Below are 15,154 nucleotides of genomic sequence, written 5' to 3' on the forward strand. Positions count from 1 at the left end.
TTCCCGCTACAGTAGCCCAGACAACTGACTGGGATACCCTTACGGAGAAGAAGAGGAACAGGATTCGGACAGTTCTACATGGGGTCATACTGGCACAATATCTACGCACAAACACAGCCCCCACCGGCCTCTTGGTCACAAATGCCCCCAGGATTTTCCTAGACGATGCATCATTTCGCAAAGACTGGGCCCAGATCGCCTGGCACTGCACCAGGGACTGGCTAGTCCTCATTATCAAGACTGCGTAACGCCTATCAGATGCCATCTTGATAGAGATTCAAGCCACGGAGACACACTTCAAAACAACCATCACAGGCTACAAGAAAAAACTTGAAGACCAGAACCGTGAGATAGCTGAGTACAAAGACTACCTTACCCAGACAAAAATTAAAAAATTCGAAAAAGACCTAAAAAGGTTTAGCTACTCCAAAACCTACCCTTACTCTGAGGATGATTACACTCCTCCGAATAAATCATCTGAAAATTCGGATAACAGTTCCATTTCAAGTGCCTCAAGCAACTCCAGCTCAGGATCCAACACTTCGAGAGGCCGAGGCAGAGGCAAACGAGGACAACAGTGGCAACAACCCTGGCAAGGCCCCCAAACCCACAACTTCGGGCCACCACCCCCCCTCTTCGGCCATTTACCACCCCCGTACTTCGGATATCCCCAAATGTATCCACAAGGGAACATCCCCTTTTTTCAAGGAAACCACAACCAGCGATATCCTTTTTTATCACAGGGCAGAAAAGGCCGGAACAGGAGACGGAACCAAGGACAGGTCCACTGGACACCAGAAGAGGAGCCAGTGAGTGCCAACACGAGAAACAAGACCAGGGAACAACCGGGCACAAGCAAATAATACCCCCATGCCCACTAGTGTTCAACCTTTCAGATACCCAACTCACCATGGAGGAAATGCAAGTACTTAACAAAGGCCTTTCATTCGTCCCCACCACTAGATTGGACATGTTCAAATTACACGTGGAACTCGCCGAGTTCTTCAGAAAACTTAAACTCAAGGCGTTCTTTGAGAAAAAAGACAACGCTATCACTGAGGGAGACAACACGCCCAACGAAACTGGGCTAAGAGTAAGATCTACCTTCACCCCTCCACCAGGAAGTATCCCTGTCGAAATCCTCACATTTGAACAGGCAGTCTATACAGAAATAGAACAACTGCAACACAAGGAGACTTTCAACAATCTGTCTAGCAAAGACAGAAGCACCATCCAGCGTCTACAGAATGACCCTACCCTTATTATCAAACCGGCGGATAAAGGTGGTGGAATCGTCCTACTGAACAAGACGGACTATGACCAGGAGTGCAGAAGACTGCTGAATGACAACAGAAATTACAAGCGACTGAATAAAGACCCAACAGCGCAACTACAAGCCACCATTAACCAACTGGTCACCAACGCCAAGGATAATGGAAAAATCTCCAAACAAGAGGCGGACTTCCTATGCCCTAGAGAAATAAAAACTCCGTACTTCTACACAGTTCCCAAAATACACATAGGCACAACCCCACCGCCCGGCAGACCAATCGTGTCAGGCATCAAATCCCTCCTTGAACCCCTCTCTCGGTTCTGTGATTTCTTCCTCAATCCACTGGTTCAAAAAACCCCCTCCTACATCAAGGACACGAAACACCTCCTCGGTGTAATACAAGATCTCAATTTTGACCCGACTTCTGAATTACTGGTTGGACTAGACATCGAGAGCCTTTATACCAGCCTACCGCAGGACGCAACATTAAAAGTACTATATGATGTACTGATGACAAGTCCCTGGGAATATAACACCCCCCGCAGCTTCATTTTGGACTGCGCCACTTTGGCTCTCAAAGAGAACTATTTCGAATACGAGGGGACCTACTACCTACAGACGAATGGCACGTCTATGGGCAGTGTTTTTGCCCCTAGCGTGGCAGGATTGTATGTGGCCCACTTCGAAAACTCTCACATACAGCAACCTACCAACCCTTTTTCTACCAACATAAGACTGTGGCGTCGATACATCGACGATATCCTCCTAATATGGACAGGCAACAAAGACCTTCTGGATGAGTTCATGCTCTGGATCAATCAGTTAGACTCCTACTTACGCTTCACATGCACCAGCAGCTCAACTGAACTACCGTTCCTTGACCTTAATATCAGGCCGGAAAATGGTAAACTCACTACCACCACCTTCTATAAACCCACAGCAAGAAACTCACTACTGAGATTTGACAGCTTTCACCCCAGGCACCTGAGGGAAAACCTGCCCTACGGGCAATTCTTACGCATCAGACGTAATTGCAGCAACATCAGGGACTATAAACTACAATCAAATGACCTGGTACACAAGCTCATGGACCGTGGATACCCATCAAGGATAATTAACAAAACCTGCAAAAGAGCTAGAAACCAAAACAGGGAAGCACTCCTGGAAACTTTTGATAAACCAGAGGAAGAACCAATCCTCACCTGTGTGACCACTTATAACACAGCATCTAACCAAGTGGCTAACATCATAAGACGCAACTGGAAAATTATAAACTCTGGCACCAGGAAGTGGGAAAAACCCCGCTTTGCATACAAAAGGGCCACTAATCTACGTGACCAACTGGTTAATACCAGACCGCGCACTGACACCAGGAACAAAGACAACACCATTGTCAATGCTTGGGGCCTCCCCAAAGTAACTGGCCACCAACCATGCAACAATTGTAGCGTATGCCACCTAACTTCGCCCTCCAAGACACTGAACCTGGAACCAGGTAAAACCTGGACTCAAAAACAGTTTACCAACTGCAACTCCACTAACCTAGTGTATCTGATAACCTGTAGATGCGGCCTGAGATACATTGGCATGACGACCCGAAAAGTACGCACCAGGATGACAGAACACAGGAGCACAATAAGGTGTGGGAAAAACATAAGCAAGTTGACAGACCACTTCCTGACCCACAACCATACACCCAATGATTTTTCATGGACTGTCATTGAGAAGTTTGACAACTCAACAGATGAAAAACTCCTATTACAAAAGGAACAACGTTGGATATATCGATTATCCACACATACCAATGGCCTCAATGATGCCATACCCTGGAACACCCTAGCTGTACAATTGTGAACCTATCCCCACCATGTAACTCGACACGGTGGAATGTATACTGTGCCATAATACCCCTAAATGAACGTCCTGCCCTCGTCCTCATTCCCACTCCCCGTGCACACTGTGCACCCTTGATCTGATCACCTCCCTTGCGTGTGTAATATACTTTATTACCCCCACACGTGTAACCATCTACTCTGATGCTTTGATCTGCACGAAAGACTTTCTGACATTAATAGAATACCGTAGTCATTATTTGTTGGCTACACGTGGTGCTTATAACACAAATCTCTTTCTTGCGCTTAGATTCCCGGGATTACCTCTGTACCACGCATGCGCCAACAATCCCAGCGCATGCGCACAAGACCCGATCCCCACTAACCCCAGCGCGATCTACTGCGCAGGCGCGAGCCACCGCGCATGCGCTACTACACGCACTGATCCGCCGCACAGGCGCAGGAACTGCCTGCCATGACATGGCGCGCTATACGCACCCCTCCCTCTCTGTCTACCAATTTAACCTCTACTCAGGTGAAATGCATTAAACAACCGGTATAAAAGAGAATCCAGGCGGCCCACTCATTTCGAATCGGGCGCCGCGGAAGGACGAATAGGTCCAAGGAGGAACCAGACCGAACTACTCGTGAGTAAACAAGACCACTATACCTACAACTGGGGTAAGCACCAATCCTCTTTCTTTACAGGTTAGACAGCCTTGTACAACCTTCTATTCCCACAGGGTCTCTTTCTCTGCCAGGCGACCCATGAGGCTTTGTACCAGAAAACACAGAGTGAGGACCCAGCATATTACTTACCTGTACCTCACCTTGTGATTTCGCTTTTTTAGCCCACCACCTCTCACTAACGGTTTTATTAAACCCTCACTGGGACCATGCAGTAGCCATGAGCCCACACTAGCCGCATATAGGTCGCACACCACCTTATTAGCCGGCAATCAATGGGTCAGAAAAACCTACTATTTTAACATGACTCTACCTTGTACGTCTTGTCTTTGTCCTTTGTGTTTTATGTAGCAAAGCTTGAGGGAATCCCCCTCTAACAGCTACGGCGCCTTAGCGTGCGCAACACATAGTCAAGAATAACACAACCACTTAATATAGTTTATTATTATTTAATTTTGCACCTTCACTTATCCTATTGGTCCTGAGGAAAGCCAGCTTAGAATATAAAGGCACTGGCTGAAACATGTAGACCACACTGGACGCTGGAGGTCATCATAACACTCCTATTTACGTCCGTTTGCCTTTTAACCTGCTAACAGAGACCCAGTTTATTAAAATTCGTTAACCCTCGGGTGCTGGGATCCCTCGTATAGCATTTTAAACTTCACCTTCTCACTCCTTCACTGCACACTCAGCAATATACCAGCTCCGCAGTCACCTGGCGTTGAAGCACACCCGGGACACATTCGGTGCCACTGTGGTGGGACCGATGATGAAGCATGCCACCGACTAGGTCGGTGGGTGAGGGCTTACTAAGGAAAACAGCGTTTTTTCCTTAAATATATTGTCTGACGTACTTGAGTCTCTTACACTCTCCCTAAAAATTAGCTAGTCCCTATTGATTTTACATATATAACCCAGGGGATCCGGACTAGTCTATCCAGTCCTCCCTCTCTCTTTGATCTGTATAATATATTTTTATACATAACCTTGTGTGAAGTTTCCTTTGTGGTGGGCCTTGGGTGTTGTTGCTGGGGGTACATGCGCAAACACTTAACTCACATTGCCTCCGAGTTTAGCCTTACTGCTCGTGCTACGTTACCAAGGAGGTAAGCAGGGGTTATCTTGGCGCATAACTCCCTTGCCCTGACGTGGAAGTGGTGGTCTCTGACTGGCTTTGGCGCAAGCCCTGGCCGGCCAGGGATCCCATTTCTAACATTGGCTCGTTCATAATGATGTTGGCAATGTTTTAGGGGGGTTTGGTGTTCTTTGGTCCAGAATTGGCAGAATGTTGGCCTTTTTGGGTGTTTTGCGGGCGCGTGAGTTTGGGTGTAAACTAAGTGAAAACTAGTCGTAGACCTTCCTTCTTTTTTTTCTTCTTCTTCAAAGAGCGCAGTGGTTCGATTTTGTTCTGCCTTGCTGAGATTCTTGTGAATCGCTGGGACAAGTGACTGTCCAGGTGAGTTTCAAGAGGATCAAAGTAGTGGAAGTGCTGAAAACAGCAATGTTTTGTGAACAGCGCAATTTGCCATCTTTTGAATATACCAGTATTGCATGTTTTTGGGGGGCTGTTTGGGGGGCTTCTAGGTTTCTGTGGGTGGGTTTTTGGGTCTCGGAGCACTGCTGGCACAGTCTAATGTTGATTGCATTTGTTTTTCATGAAATCCATGGTGGAAAAGGTGAGTTAGGGCCTAGCTGCAGAGCGTATTTGGACTGAATTGAAGGAAGGCCCATTTTTGCTTTTTGCCTGTTTGGGTGTGTTCTGCTTTCGGGCGGGTGGCTGCAGGGGTCTGGGGGCATAGCTCGGAAGGTCTAATATCGGAATCAAGTGTTTAGGACCAAATCGGAGGTGAAAACGTTTTTCTATTTTCAGGAATTTTGCTCACTTCAACGTTTTCGGGGGCCTGCTTGGGGGGTTCCTGGTGTTTGGGGGGTTGAGGGGTCTTGGAGCAACGCTGGGTATGGATACTTTTGATTGCAAGTGGTTTGGAGAAAATCCATGGTCACAAAGGGGAGTTAGGGCCTAGCTGCAGAGCGCGCACTGAGTGCTGTGGGAAATATGCAGAAATTTGTCTGTGACCATTTTTCCGTTTTTGCTTTTAGGCTGTTTGGGGGTCTTCTACTTGTTTTCGCCTGGGTTGACGGGTCTGGGGGCATTGCTGGGAAGGTCTAAAACCGGATGAAAGTGTTTTGGAGAAAATCGGAGGTGAAAAAGTTTTTGCGTTTTTGCTCACTTGCTTGTCTTTGGGGTGCTGTTTGGGGGGGTTCCTGGTGTTTGGGGGTAGGTTTTGGGGTCTTGGAGCACCGCTGGGTATGGATACTTTTGATTGCAAGAGGTTTGAAGCAAATCCATGGTGACAAAGGGGAGTTAGGGCTTTGCTGCAGAGCTCGCATGAAGTGATTTTGGAATGAGGCCAAAATAATTCTAAGTCCCCATTTTTGTATTTTTGCTTTTTGGCTGTTTGGGGGTCTTCTACTTGTTTTCGCCTGGGTTGACGGGTCTGGGGGCATTGCTGGGAAGGTCTAATACCGGATAAAAGTGTTTTGGAGAAAATCGGAGGTGAAAAAGTTTTTGCATTTTTGCTCACTTGCTTATCTTTGGGGCGCTGTTTGGGGGGGTTCCTGGTGTTTGGGGGTGGGTTTTGGGGTCTTGGACCAACGCTGGGTATGGATACTTTTGATTGCAAGAGGTTTGAAGAAAATCCATGTTGGTAAAGGGGAGTTAGGGCCTAGTAGAAGAAAGCCTTTGACACTATTTTTAACTTAGGGCTCGTTAGGGTTAGCAGTATTGCATGTGTTTGGGGGAGTTCGAGATTTTGGCAACTGGGTTCTGGGGTCTACTCTTTGAGCACTTGTCGAGAAATGTCTAATTTTGGTTGCAAGTGTTTTTTTAGAAAATCCATGGCGGGAAAGGGGGGATTTGGGCCTACTTTACTTTCAAAGTACGTTTTGTCACCATTTTCCACTAGGCCTCAGACAGGTAGCAGTATCGCACGTTTTTTGTGGTCTGATTGGGGGTAATCTACATTTTAGCGTCGGTGTTTAAGGGTCTGGGAGCACTGCTGGGAAGGCCTAATTTTGTTCTAAAATCGTAGTTTACACTACACCTAGCTTGAGGGGAAAGATCCGCAAAATTCGCCCATACTTATTAATCCTTCAAAAGGAGACTCAGAGTACGCCCTTTCAAAACTATTGTACTGTCGATTCTGAAACTGAAAGTGTGACTTTTTGCACTACACAGCGTACGTACCTTATATTTTTTTCTCAGTGGTGTTTTAATATCACTTCCTGTTTTTGCATCAACATTTACAGGGCGGCTTTCACCCTGTGCAATGGAAAAAAGGATGAAGTCAGGCTTCACATTAGCGACACGCAATTCAGAATCCGCCAGGCAGGCAGTGGACAGGGTGTCTTCTGGTGGTCACCAACATTGATCGATGGAGCGTCAGATGTAACGGAGGAGTACCGCAAATAAGAGGAATGGCTTGATGCATGCAACTTCCCAAATTCAACAGGACAAGTACAACAACATTCTGTAACAGTATCCATTCATTTCTACTTATCTTTTAAGTAATGTTATTGCTGTGAACTTCTATGAGTGTGACTCTACATTTCTTTGCTCTCTGCTTCTAAATCCATCCCTCCAGCCATTGTATAGTTTTACTTTGCTATTTTTCAAACTATTTTATTGAACAAAGAGTTTCTCTGAGTGCTGAGATAGGCAAAAACGCATAATAAGTGCAGGCCTGTACTGTCGCATTCTTTCATTCATTAGAAAGTACTACTTAGTTTAAGTAACCTAACCATCCATTGAGCAATCAACTTCATGCCTGCAGAAGTGCATGCACTTCCTTTATGTCACTTAAAATGTTTATGGATATCTTCATATCCAAAGATTTGTTTATCTTCATTTGTTGTTTCTCCATGCTGTGTTTTTTTTCCTCTCAACAAAACTTTCCCAAAAAACCCCATTCCCATCCAATTTCAAAACCCGAACCCTCTTCCCCCGGGCTGTGTGGTTTTCATTGATGTGTGAGTAAATGACAGCAATAATTCCACACACTTGCTGGGGAGGATAAGGCCATAGCAACTGAAAATGAAATAAATTTCAAGGCTGGTGAAGGAATCGAAGGATATATTCTTACTCAGCTTGACACAGACCCATGACTATTGGCAAATCAAAGCAGATTTTCATGGGCAGCATCAACTGGATTGATCATGAAGAACATCCTCCACTTACACGTGGCAAATGATTATGCTGCTGTGTCCTTCACCTTCAGTACTATTTCTTGTAGTAGTAGCCAATGTCAAATTCCACGCAAGTAGTAGATATACTGTCAATACTTTAGCATTTGTAAGGCTACATTTTGGCACTGTTCTAGTGTACTGTCACGTGCTATAGTGTCTATCGTACCGTTCTAATGCTCCACTCAGGCCAATCAAGGTTTCAATTTCTTTTTTTTCAAATGCTGCAACTGCCACTGTGTACCACCACTAGTACCACCGCAATGATGCCATTTCAACTGCCCAGGATTGACATCCTTAATGGCCATTTGCCATGCAGCCAGCCCTGTGCCTAGCCCTATTTTCAAACACAAATTACAGGTAAGATAAGCGTTTGGGGGAGGAAGAATAATGGAGTAGTATGAGAGATGAGAGACTGGCGGTAGTACCAGTAAAGTCCTAGGACAATTGAATTCACTGACTCTGTGAAGGCCCTTACTTCTGTAAACATTTGGGCAATTACTTACACATTTTGAAATAAGAAGCCACTTAAGTTTCAGGAAAACAAACTTACAGTTAACCCACCCCCCTCCAGCCTCAACTGCAGTAAAAACATGTATGCTATGTTAAAGTTGAAAGTAATAATTATTTATATCCCTAACAAAAATAAACTATCCCGCAAGACCCGACCCACCCCCCCACCTAACCCCAACGAATGTCCATGAAATAAATAAAGTCCCCAAAGTCCCAAAAAACTAACTCCCAATTCCCACCCCCCAAAAGTCTTTAAAAAAGGGGCAAGGGACAGTCTCTCCTTCTCTAATGCCGGCGCGGCGTACTTTTTGGGCCAGGTGGTCATGCTCCTTGCGGAGGTTCTTGAGCAGGATTCTCAGTTTCTTCTGCTCCTGCTCAAGGTAGGACACCCTGAGGGTTAGGCGGTGCACGCGTGCCTTCCACCTGCTGTGAGGGGCAACTGATTTTTTTGCTGCTTGGCAGTGGCAGGTGGCTGCGGTACCACGGCTCCGTACCGCTGGAGGCCTGCGCTGACTGGCTGACCCAGGGAGCGCGGAGGAGGATGCAGCTGTTCCTGTGGATGTTGTGGTCGACTGCATGTCCTCCTCCTCCTGGGCCACCAGCCGCCGATATTCTGTGACAGTCGCCTCCAGTTTCCGTTGCCGGGCCCGTCTAGCCATCTCCTTCCTTGACAGTTTGGAAGGAGCATCTACATGAAGAAAAAAAAACATAGTCTGTAACCAATACTCTTTAAGATTAGCACAAAATAATTCAGCAGAAAGTTGTGTCACAGTAGAACTAGCAACTTGCAAGCACAGTACATAACATTTGTGGCCTGTATCTATCTAACCTCCCACTTCTTCAGCCTTGCTCTAACATTAGTGGGAGTTTCAGGAATCAATTCTATGAGCACTATGGACTATGACAGTACACCAGTCTTATTCTTCTTCTTCTCTCTTGTTTAGCGAAATTGGTACGTAAACTTCTGGAAGCCGGCATAATGCCAGCGCAGTCAACTTGCACGCCATGATGACACAAGCTTGCGTTACTGTACCAGTCCAGTACATGCAGGTGGTGAAGCTCTTACTTCTCTATTATGGGTGGCACTGAGAATACTCTATTACAAGGGCTACTGATTAATTAATTTAACTTTCACCCTACAGTGCCAATGACTACTAGAAAAGGAAAATGAAGAAGATAAATAATATGATTATCTATCCCTTCACAGGATATGTATTTGATTACATATGGGATGACTTTAGGTGCTTTGTTTTTTATTGAGTGAACACTGATAGGCCACACATGAATGACAGAGTTGTACTAAAATTATTAACAGAGGTAGTGAGTGGCCCCCATAGTCGCCGGATATATGCTGTGCTTGCAATACAAAGTACTGCTACTATTCATGGTAGTATTCGGAAAAATTACAACTTCTTTTCCTTGCCTTTCCTACACTGGATTGGACATGCGGGTGCGGTGTTACATGCTCTTAAAAGTAACACTTAGTTCATCCAGTGACCGTCTACTCTCTCTACATACACATATGCTATCTATGAGTCAGATAGTACCATGATCCAGGCATCCATCCATTCAAATTAAATGTCAATCATTCTTCTTAATGTCTCAAGTGGACAAACCTTACTTTTTCTCACGGGAAAACAAAATTTTCATATTATTTTGGAAACCGCAAGCCATGCATCCGTGCTTGACTTGCATTTGAATTTCAACCAAAGGATATATTGCGCACACATACAGTTTCTGTTTCACCCACCCAGGCAGTCCTCTTTCCTTTCTCCTTCCACCCATCCTTGCTTCACCCTGGACCAACCGGACATGCATCATATTCCCAGCCACTTCGGGCAGCATTCAAAAACATGTATCATTCTTTGCTAGTCATCATTACTTTTAACTCGCTCGTCCTTCCACACTTACTTACACCCTTCTTTCCCTTTTCGTTTATACCATCCATTAAGTTCATCTCTGATCTGACTTGGATTCTTGAAAAAACTTTCACAGCTGAGTTGAAGTCAATTTAGAGGAGGCTACTACCTGGTTAATAAAAACTTAGTTCTAAATTTGCAAGTCTTCTTAACAGTATAGTATACTTGTACTGTACAACATATACTACACCAGTGCAGAGAGCACACTCTGCAGTCTGCTATCTCATTAAGTAAGGAATAGAATAGCTTACCACTGTCCACCACTACCATGGCATCCCCCACAGCAGCTTCCACTGACTGTTGCACCGCCTCCGCCCCAGGAGTGCCCACCTCCGCGCTGGCCTCGGCACCGGTGGATGGTTGTGCCGATGTTCCGCCTAGAAAATACATTTCAGATTCTTAGATGCCATATACACCACTCCTAGTATTTTGTCTAGGAATGAAAAAAAATCACTACAACTACACAAACAAATGTAATAAATTGTGACTGTCTAGTCAAAAGTAAAAATTGCACTTTTTTTCAGGGAAGGGTGTTGTCTTGCTACACTTTTTGGCACAACTGATGAATGCTTGCTTTTTAACATGCACCGTTTTTCTCATAACAGACAGAAGCTTCCCTTCTAAGAACAAAAGCAACTTCACATCATCAACAGTAGGACTGAGTCAGCAACGATTCAGCACCACAAAGAAGATTTGAAGTTCCAACCAGGTGAGGGCTCGCCCACAATTAATGTGTGAGATCACTAAGCACTTTTCCATTTGCAATCCACCGTTTATGTTGTATGGTGAACTTGATTTTAATAAATGTTTTTACTTTTAATAAAGCTTTAAAACTTACATAGACTCTGTGGTTTTTAGTCATGAGTGAGTGAGCGAAAGGGTTTGCAATTTGCAAGCATGAGTCCGTGGCTCTGACAGTTCAGGACTCTGACTCTGTGGTATGTATAGGCGTTCTTGTATAGCGCTATCACTGTCACCCGACGGGCATCCTGGCGCTTAGACTATGATGACACAGAACAGGATTTTACCAGCTGCCAATCTATTTACATTATTCTGGGGAACAGGTGGGTCTTTAACGCTTTTTTAAAGGTGGAGAATTCTTTCAGGCCCCTTAGACCTAGCGGTAGAGAATTCCACAGCCGCGCTGCGGTAATCCTGAAGGACCGTCCGCCCATCTGGGACCTCAGGAACTTGGGTACTTCTACCAAGTGAGCTGAGGCTGACCGGAGTGGTCTTGAAGGAATGTACCATGAAAAGAGATCCTGCAAAGGGGCCGGACCTTGACTGTGTAAAGCTCTAAAAACCAGACATAGAGCCTTAAAGTTCACCCGTTGAGAGATTGGGAGCCAGTGGAGGTCCCTGAGTGCCTTAACAGAAGAGTCCGAGCGCCGTCGCAACAGTGCTAATTTGGCAGCGAAATTCTATATTTGTTGGAGTTTTCCTAGTACAGTAGTTGGGGCCCCCAGCAGCAATTCGTTGCAATAGTCGAGACGACTTAAAATTATGCTCCACACTACCTCTGGTCTTGCCTGTGCCGGAAGCAAGGGTAGGATCTTTCTCAAGGATCCAAGTAGAGCCATACATGTAGCCACCGTTTTATTTACTGTTGTGTCCAGCTGTAGGTCGGAACTAAACATTACCCCCAGATTCCGAACCGAATTGGCAGGCAAACTAGTGCCTTGAAAATCGGGAGGCCAGAAACCCTGTGGTAGGGGTCTGGGGACCCGGTCCATGGAGCAATGTAGTACCTCGGTTTTCGAGCTGTTAAATTGGAGGGAGTTATTCCCCAACCATTCTGCCGTAGTACACATGCATCGATGGAAAACCTCCTGTGACACCCCGCCCTTACCTTCAAACGAGAAGATAAGTTGGGTGTCATCGGCGTAGTTGGTGACTGTTATGCCAAACGACTTGATCAGCGTGACCACTGGATTCAAGCAAGGCGGGCTGAAGACGGCTGGAATGCCAGAAACCGGTCCTTGGAAGCTTGTTTCCGGTCCAGGGAAGACATGGCTTTGGAGTTCGGGCTGGACTGTTCCCATGAGGCACAGGGTCAGACTGATTTGCATATAGCCATGTCTGAACAGGGGTGGCAGAGTGGGCTAAAGAACGGTGATGGATCAAACCCAGATCTTTTGACTGGGTGTGAGTGTTTGATTGATTCAGATGCTCCGTCCATCACCACCCCCCTTTTGCCCCCCTTTTGTACCGTCAACCAAATCAAACATTTCAAAAAAACAATAAAAAATTATTTCGGGGAAATAGCAAATAGACAACAATTGCACTACATTTATTGCCCTATCTGATGTGGTCTACTAGGATATTAGTATTGCTGGATTCGCGGACCGTTGACTTGGAAAGTTATGTAACTCACTAAACAAACTACCAAAAGGTTCAACTGGGACTGGCAGGCAGCACTACGCAGCACGCGAAGTGACAGACAAAGTCCATCGTGATTGCAGACCAGTGAGAACACTAAAAAGTTAGTTTCCTACTACATAACCAGTCATTAAAATACTCAAACTATCAATCCACCACCACTATCTCTTCTTAGTGGCAGGTGTACAAAGGAAGGACTGGACTTGAGTCTCTAGGGGCAGTTTTACAAGTTCCTTGCGGCTCTTTTGCTCCATCGTTGCGTTACTTTTGTGACGCAGCGGCAGCGCTAAAGAGGTGCCATGTTGCGGGGTATGTTAACAACATGACGCATCTGGGAGATGCATCACGTTGTAAAGCCCTGCGCCATCAGGGGGCGTTCCGGCACAAGAGAGTGCGTTCCTGCGCAGGAACGCATCCTAAAAGTGGCTGAGTGAAATCTACAAGATTTCACTCAGTCACTTTTAGGCCAATGCAGCGTCACTCAGTCAAAACCCTGCGCCTGCTTGAAGCAGACTTACGGCTTGACGCAGCATTGGGGAGATAGGGCACCCCGGAGCATTGCTGGAGCTGCGTCGTGGTTGCGACGCAACTCCAGCAATGCGCTGCCTTTAGGGAACAGATGCGTGACGCTTCTGTGTCGTTTTTGCCCCATGGTGCGCCGCATTGTAAATGCGGCGCACCATGGGTCGTGGAGGCGTGGCGCACAATTACTGGCGCATCCCTGGTAATTTGCAGGGATGTGCCAGTAATTGTAAATCTGCCCCTTAGTGTCTAGCATTACGCAGTTTTGTAAAGTACACTCATACATAATTGCTCAGGCCAATGAAATGAGCCAAAACAATCGAAACAAATAAGCATAGTAGCACCGCCACTGAGCAGGAGAGCAGTCCACCAGAAATGCAATCACAGAACATTTTGAAACATAATTTACCTACAATCTAATTGGCAGCATTATTGCTCTTCGTAAAAAACTAAAATTTGCAATATGATAACACATAGAGCAGGAGAAAACAGAGTAGTGATTAAATAGCTGCTACTACTCACCAAGCCCGGGGATCTTGATGCCTATCAGGTCGAGCAGGTCGCGTACTCGGTCCAGGAGGTCGGACCACCGGTGCGTGGCCTGGTTGTAGGTGCGCCGGCCCCAAGAGTGTTGATACATGGCGCGGCACACCTTTTCCCACCGCTTCCGATGCTCCCGGAGCCCGTTTCCACTCGCGATCCTGCCGCCTGCCGCGATGGTCTTGGAGAGGCGGCGCTGCACAAAGTAAACCACCTCCTCCGCACTGAAGACCTCCCGGGCTGTGACTAGCTCCCCCCGCAATCGCCCGCATGGGAGCCGGGTACGGGGTGCGGGACCCTTCTCCTTCCCGGCTCCCTTTGCCATGGTCCTGTACAGTAGAAAGAAAAAAAAAGGAAAGAATAGGGAAAAAGTAAAGTAAAGAAAAAAGTTTACAAAAGTAGCTTTAAAAGTAACGAAAAGTTGAAAAAAACACAAAATATAGATCTAGAGAAAAAGAGGGCTAGATATAGAGTAGAAAAGATAAAAAAAGTCCAAAGAAACAAAGGTTTGCACAGATGAAAGGAGGATTAGAAAGCATGCACAGAACCATAGCAATGAATGAAAAACAAGATGGCCGCGCCCATTGAGGACCGCGTGGGTAAGTTTGTGCGATTTTTCCGGTGCGAGTACGCAAAAACACGTGCGAACTGGTAATAGCGAGCCGCACACAAAGCAACATTGTCAATAGGGCCCGGAAATGGAAATACGCAACGCGCACAAGATGGCCGCGCCCATGTACGACCGCATAGGCAACCTCGCGGTCGCTGTGCTGCAAGCGGTCCGCGAATAAGCAAAAAACCGGGCGAACACGCAAAAAAAAGAAATCCGCAAATTTGCACGAATTTGTGGATTGCAAGTTCGATTTCGAGCGAATTCGCGCCCCACGAATCTCGCGAAATTGCAGAAAAATGAATTTTCCAAAACTGAAAGCACTTAGCAGGTGCAAAAGTTCAAGCTAATTTGTAACCATTCCCTGTAGTGCTTCCTGAGGGGCCCCTCCAGAGTTCAGTTGCCTACTTGCAACTATTCTCTGACCCTGCTCTGACCCTCAAAGCTGGGTCAGAGAATAGTTACAAGTATGGCACAATGCTCCTGTAAAAAAAATTAAACCGCAACAGGAAGCACTTACCGCTAAGGAAGCAGGTGCCAGACTTAAAGCTCAAATTCAGTGACACATTAACCAGCCCCAAATGAATTGATCTCAGTTGAGGCTGGGAAGGTGTGCTTTGCTTTTCCCCCATAA

Source organism: Lissotriton vulgaris, chromosome 6, assembly GCF_964263255.1.
Source record: "Lissotriton vulgaris chromosome 6, aLisVul1.2, whole genome shotgun sequence".
In the NCBI taxonomy this organism is placed as follows: domain Eukaryota; kingdom Metazoa; phylum Chordata; class Amphibia; order Caudata; family Salamandridae; genus Lissotriton; species Lissotriton vulgaris.